This window comes from Scylla paramamosain, unplaced genomic scaffold (genome assembly GCF_035594125.1).
Source record: "Scylla paramamosain isolate STU-SP2022 unplaced genomic scaffold, ASM3559412v1 Contig94, whole genome shotgun sequence".
In the NCBI taxonomy this organism is placed as follows: domain Eukaryota; kingdom Metazoa; phylum Arthropoda; class Malacostraca; order Decapoda; family Portunidae; genus Scylla; species Scylla paramamosain.
Window position 1 is genome coordinate 322,501 of NW_026973759.1, and position 7,500 is coordinate 330,000.

Sequence of the window (7,500 nt, forward strand, 5' to 3'; positions counted from 1 at the left end):
TTATTATTCATTAATGATCTAAACCAAACTTCTTGTCCTATCCACTCCTACGCTGATGATACCACCCTGCACTTTTCCACGTCTTTTCATAGACGTCCAACCCTTCAGGAGGTAAACATAGCACACAGGGAAGCCACAGAACGCCTGACTTCTGATCTTTCTAAAATTTCTGATTGGGGCAGAGCAAACTTGGTATTGTTCAATGCCTCAAAACTCAATTCCTCCATCTATCAACTCGACACAACCTTCCAGACAACTATCCCCTCTTCTTCAATGACACTCAACTGTCCCCCTCTTCTACACTGAACATCCTCGGTCTGTCCTTTACTTATAATCTGAACTGGAAACTTCACATCTCATCTCTAGCTAAAACAGCTTCTATGAAGTTAGGTGTTCTGAGACGTCTCCGCCAGTTTTTCTCACCCCCCCGCTGCTAACTCTGTACAAGGGCCTTATCCGTCCATGTATGGAGTATGCTTCACATGTCTGGGGGGGTTCCACTCATACTGCTCTTCTAGACAGGGTGGAATCAAAAGCTTTTCGTCTCATCAACTCCTCTCCTCTAACTGACTGTCTTCAGCCTCTCTCTCACCGCCACAATGTTGCATATCTAGCTGTCTTCTACCGCTATTTTCATGCTAACTGCTCTTCTGATCTTGCTAACTGCATGCCTCCCCTCCTTCCGCGGCCTCGCTGCACAAGACTTTCTTCTTTCTCTCACCCCTGTTCTGTCCACCTCTCTAATGCAAGAGTTAACCAGTATTCTCAATCATTCATCCCTTTCTCTGGTAAACTTTGGAACTCCCTGCCTGCTTCTGTATTTCCACCTTCCTGTGACTTGAATTCCTTCAAGAGGGAGGTTTCAAGACACTTATCCACCAATTTTTGACCACTGCCTTGACCCTTTTACGGGACCGGCATTTCAGTGGGCATTTTTTTTATTGACTTTTGTTGCCCTTGGCCAGTGTCCTTCTTACATAAAAGAAAAAAAAAATGTCACCCCTCCATCACTTTCTACAACATCATTACCACCACCACTCTTACACCACCCAAACACCCAAAAACACCAAAAAAAAAAAAACATAAAAACACACAAAAAAAAAACAGAACACACAAAAACACCCCAATCACCACTATTTTTCATTTCAAATACCCCTACCCTAACTTAACCTAGCCAAAACACACAAAAGTACCCATAAACACATAAAAACACCCCGAAAACACTCAAAAACATCCTAAAAATACACAAAAGTACCCCAAAAACACACAAAAACATCCCAAAACACCCTTAAACATCCCTAAAACACCTCAAAAACATGCAAAAATACCTCAAAACACCCTAAAGTACCCAAGAAACACACATAAACACCCAAAAACACCCTTAAACATCCCAAAACACACAAAAACACCCGAGACAACCACTCCATCATTACCACCCCTCCTCCTCCTCCTCCTCCTCCTCCTCCTCCTCCTCCTCCTCCTCCTCCTCCTCCTCCTCCTCCTCCTCCTCCTCCTCCTCCTCCTCCTCCTCCTCCTCCTCCTCCTCCTTTCCCACAACAGGCTTATGATGTGACACTGGGCAGCATCCTATCTTTGTCACCACTGGGCCACAACACCCAGCTCTCAAAACAGGTGTTCTCTGTCCTCATCTCCCTCGTGTCCCTCACCTGGTCCTTCACGTCCTACCACAGGTTCTCAAAACTCAGAGGGCTGACTATTTTAGACACACTGCCCCTCCTGTTCACAATATTCTTCCAGGTAAGGTCCTATGGAGGTTATTTTAATTGTTTGTTTTGTGTTTTTAAGTGTATTTGTGGGCTCTGAAGATTTTTTTTTGTGTGTTTTTGGGTTTTTTGGGTGTTTCAGGGTGTTTTTGGGTGTTTTAAGGTGTTTTAGGTTATTTTGGGGTGTTTTGGGATGTTCTTGAGTGAATTTTGGGTGCTTTTGGGATGTTTAAGGGTGTTTTTTGGTGTATTTGTGAGTTTTGACTGTTTTTTCTTGTAAGTAAATTTGGGGGTTTAATTTTTAATTATTTAATTAATTTATTTATTCATTTATTTTTTATGTGTGTGTGTGTGTGTGTGTGTGTGTGTGTGTGTGTGTGTGTGTGTGTGTGTGTGTGTGTGTGTGTGTGTGTGTTTAGGTACAATTATGAGGTTAAAATAATAATAGTAATAATAATAATAATAATAATAATAATAATAATAATAATAATAATAATAATAATAATAATAATAATAATAATAACAACAACAATCTGTGTCCGCAGGTGGTGTCCCGCGCCATCGCCTGTACAGTGTTCACTCTGGCACACACGTGGAAGGTGTTTGTGGTGTTGGGTGTACACTTTGTGATGGTGCTGGTATTTAAACTCAAGCTGGAGGAGAGGTGAGGATGTGTGTGTGTGTGTGTGTGTGTGTGTGTGTGTGTGTGTGTGTGTGTGTGTGTGTGTGTGTGTGTGTGTGTGTGTGTGTGTGTGTGTGTGTGTTGCCCTGTCTTTCATTGTTGAGATTGGTGAGGCTCTGTGTGTGTGTGTGTGTGTGTGTGTGTGTGTGTGTGTGTGAATTGAATTTATTGAGTAAGCTCAGACTTTATATAAAAGTATGGAGCACAGCTCTCCAGGAAAAGAATACAAACATTATATACAGAATTATATACAGAATGTGCATAATATTACATAAGAAAAAAATACATACAAATGAAATACACTGTAAGCAATGGCAAAAAATGAATAAAAAAAAAAATGTGTATGCATATATAATGATACATACTGTTACTTATTAAGAAATTAGAAAAACTATTGAGGTGTTTTGCATACTATTTATCTAAACATGTGTAGCACCATCCTTAAAAAGAAAGATAATTTCTTCATCACACTTGAACTTGTACTTTGCATGAACAAAGCATATTTGAATTGTGTTGGCCTATTTATGTAATAATTTGCTATATACATATTACCTAACCTAACAATTTCCACATCCGTACACTCAAAAAGAACATGAAATTCATCTCCTACTACCTCAACATTACACTTGTTACATACCCTATCTTCTCTACTGATGCCTTGATACCTACCAACATTTACAGGAAGTCTATTATTACAAGTTCTAAATTTAGTCAACTAATAATCTGTCACCCTTTGTTAACTTTTCTAAATACTGTTCTCTGCCAAAATCTGTCTTAAACACGCTATAATTGCTACTTAATGATTTTGTTTCTAAATTATGATGCCAAGTTACAAGCCACTGATCTTTCAATCTCTGTTCCACAGCTTTCTTCACCCATCTTGAATTAGGAACATCTTGCAACACCACATACCAGACATTCCACAGTCATTACAAATATTCTTTATACAAGCTAACCATGGAGAAGTATAAAGCCCTAAGCTATCCAGCTGCAATAGACATTGGTACATTACATAACACAATTTAGTATTTTTACCTGAAATTAACCTAGACCAATAACCTATAATTTTTTTCTTCATATAAATATCAAGTGGAAATACACCCAGTTCACCATACACCATGTCATTACAAGTATTCTTATGAACACCCAAAACCTGTTTTAGAAATTTCATGTACATATACTCTAACTCCCTAGCAATATGGTAACCACAAATTTCAGATGCATAAGTCAATATAGGTAACACCGTGGTGGTAAATAATTTGAGTTGTATATCCACTGGCAAGTCAAACTTCTTACACTTACTTATTAATGAGTACATTGCTCTTGTGGGTGTGTCTTTTAGCTCCAGCTCACCTCTGCAAAACCTTCCATTATAATTTAATAACACTCCAAGATACTTATACTCTGTCACTACTTCAATGTTTTCACCACCAATTTCAAATTCATAGTTAGATAAATTTTGTCTTCCCCTACTAAGCACTACTACTTTTGTTTTGTTACAATTTAGCTTTAATTTCCATTCATTACAATATAAATTCAGAGCAATCAGTGCCTGCTTCATTCCATCCTCACTGTCACACAAAATAACTATCATCTGCTACGTCATAATAACAAATAGTTTAAGATACATGTTTAAGAAATCATCACCAGAATTTACATAACTGCAATTATATTCAGTTAATTTACTTTCAATATCATTCACATAAAAAGCAAAAAGCAACGGTGATAAATTTTTCCCCTGTCTTACCCCTACATTGCAAACAAATCTCCTGGTTAAGCATGACACATGATCTGATATTGTTGTACATATTTTTGATTACATCTAGAATTTTTCCTTGCACCTTTTCCTTCACAAGCTTACACCATAAACCTTCACGCCATACCATATCAAAGGCTTTCTTGTAATCAACAAATAAACAAAATAGCTTTCTCTTCTTCCAGTTAAATAAATCAATGACACATTTCAACAAAAATATATGATCCAGAGTGGAATATCCATGACTGAAGCCCACTTGTGTTTCATTAATGATAGATAAGGTGTCTGAATAATCATTAAGTTTTCATTAAGTATGGAGGTGAACAGCTTCCCCATGCAGCTACAGTGCTCGCCATAAACATTGTCGCGGGAGACCACGGTGTCCGTTTCAATGATCAAAACGCGCGCGCTTTCCTTGGCGGGCCTCGGGTGCTTTAAATTCAGTTATCACACATCTGGCACCTCACCCGGGGTGTTGGGCAGCTTGCCAAGGCGGGAAGAAGTGACAGGCGCCTGTCAATCACTCTGATTGGGGGGTGTTTTGTTGCTGTCCTCCCGCGCCACCCCCCCCACACTGGCTTGCAGTTACTCTCCTGTTTAGCTGTTGTCCTGCACAATGGTGCGCTACCAGATGTTGTCACGGGATGACATCGTAGCCATCTCATCTCTCCACAAGGCTGGGCACTCCACACGGGCTATCTCTGACCAGACGGGTGTCAGTGTCCGTCAAGTTCAACGATACGTGAGGCGCATGGCTGAAATGGGCGGCAACAAAATACCCGCGAAGAGGAAACCACCAGGAAACACCCGCAAAACTTCCCTACGAACCCTGAGGGTGGTACACCTTGAACTTGAACGCAATCCACGAGTATCAGCCAGAAAAATAAGGGAAGACAACTTTGGATTGCTGAGTAATGTGTCTGTGAGGACATTATCGCGCCGTATCCACGACGACCTCCAGTACCTGAGTTATGCAGCGCGCCCCAAGCCTGTGGTTTCTGTAGCCCAGCAAGAGAAGAGACTTGCATTTTGTGACAGGATGAAGGACTGGACTATCGAGCAGTGGCGTGGCGTGCTGTGGAGCGACGAGTCAAGATTCATAGTGACAGCCAGCAGTCAAGGTCGCGTGTACCGGCGCCCAGGCAGCGATCCCCTTGACCCCCGCTACACTGCTCCTGCCGTCAGGTTCCCTGATTCGTTGATGGTATGGGGATGCTTTTCCAACCATGGGGTGGGGAGCCTCGTGGTGTTACCCAAGAACACCACAATGAATCAGGGGAATTAAATTTAAAGCACCTGATGCCCGCCAAGAAAAGCGCGCGCGTTTTGATCCTTCAAACGGATACCGTTTTCTCCGGCGACGATGTTTATGACGACCACTGTAAGTAAGGTGATGCCCCTGTAATTACTAAAATCCCTTGTTTTTATAGAGTGGCACTATTGTACCCACCAACCATTCAGCTGGCATGACACCAGTATCAAGTATTTTATTAAACATTTTAACATAGAGGGGACACAAAAGATGCTTAGTACTTTTAATATATTCATTTAATATCATATCAGGTGCTGGGGATTTGCTGTTTTTTAACTTCTTAATATTTCTAACTACCTCTTCTTCACTTATAGGATCATTAAGTACTGATAAAATTTCAGCATCTGCACGGTCTTCATCATTTGTAATATTCACATCACTATTGTCAGAATTTTCATCACCCACTAGCTCCTTAAAATGTTCATAGAATTCATTTAGTGTTATGGGGATCTGATAGGTTCTTTTCTGACTATTTAAAATTTTCCAATATGCTTTAGGGTCATCACTCTTATATTTTCTAAGTTTCTTTATTAAGTTATCCCTCTCCTTATTCTTCACTCTTTAGATTTGCTTTATTTTTCCTGCTTTTCTCGATCATGTTAAAATTTACACTACTTCTATGCAAATGATACCTCTGTCTAGCTTTATGGTATTCCTTTCTAGATGGCCAGCACTCTTTATCATATCCCACTGAGGTGGCATTATTGGACTTTTTAATGAATGATTTTTTCTTATACAGTGGGAAAGTTGCAAGTGCCGGCTCATTCAGTATTTGTTTTAAATCTAAATTAATATCATCCATGAGTAATTCATCCACTTTTGCAATCAGTTCATTTATCTTAGTTTCATCAATATTACTCACATATAAAAACTGTTTTTCAACATTCCATTTACTTGGCCTTACACTTGATTGTCTTGATTCCCGTGCTCTTGGTTTACAACAGGCACCGTACTTTGCATCTTACATTTGATTCTTGCATGTAGTCCACAGTTTACATCAGACCACAAAGGTTCATAATCTAATACTTTAAAAACTACAACATACTTCATGATCACAGGTGATCCTAAAAAATAGTCAATAGTTGTATTGTGTGTGGTAGTAGGTTTGCCAATGCTGCAGTCCTCCCCTAACCTTCCATTTAGTATATAAACTTGGTGATTCTTACAAACATCCAACAACTTTTTTCCCATATGAATTCCTATCTGGGTTTAAGTCCTGGTTTGCTCTAGTCTCAATTATTCCAAAATCAGTTAAACTTACTGACATAGGGTCCTCAGCAGCCTCAGAAGGAACATCAGACATAGTGAGAGTGTGAGCATTAAAATCACCACAAAGCACATGCAATGCACATAATCATCATATGAGTAAGTAAGCAAAAAATCATCCAGCTCGTCATAGTGCTCTTCATTACCATATCTAGATTTTGAGGGGGGAATGTAAACACAGCCTATTACCAGTTCCCTAACAAAATTTACACTACTTCTATCAATCATAAGTGTTACTAATATGCCTCCACTTAAAACTAGCATTTTTCTTGATGGCCATGAGTAAACCCCCAGATTTAAACCTGCTTAATTTGCTTCTGTTCTTAAAGACAATGTCAAAGCCAATATTTTCCATATTATTTTTTACATTAATCATATCAGGATCATCACACTTAGTTTCACATAAACAAATCACATCATAATCTTTAATAAAGTTAACAAAATCCATAGATAAAAACATTGACTTGATACCACAGACATTAAGAGACAACACATTTATATAATCCAGGGAAGGAAGAAACTGAATAGAGTTAATATTATTTACACTAACACTTTTATCATGCCCAAGTATGTGCTGTGCCCCAGCAGGGCCATCCTAGGCCCTTGTTAAGTGATCTAGATTTAACCTTTTCCAATCAGGAGCAGAAATACTAACCTTTTCTAAGTCATCAGGACAGTTTATAACAACAGGTGTACCCCCACTGTGCAACCGTGCAAGAATGCTGCCCTCCCTTGTGGGCACATTTTTCACTGTTTCTTG

The 7,500-nt window shown here is 39.4% G+C and overlaps 1 protein-coding gene across 1 annotated transcript in view; it reads left to right on the forward strand.

Annotated features, from left to right (window-relative positions):
- The window catches only part of LOC135098954 (ankyrin repeat domain-containing protein 23-like), a 36,703-nt gene that overhangs the window by 8,936 nt on the left and 20,267 nt on the right, over positions 1-7,500 (forward strand). The window contains exons 7-8 of the mRNA XM_064001386.1: positions 1,692-1,758; positions 2,270-2,388. The gene's annotated coding sequence lies outside the window, so the exon portion shown is untranslated. The remainder of the gene's footprint in view (positions 1-1,691; positions 1,759-2,269; positions 2,389-7,500) is intronic.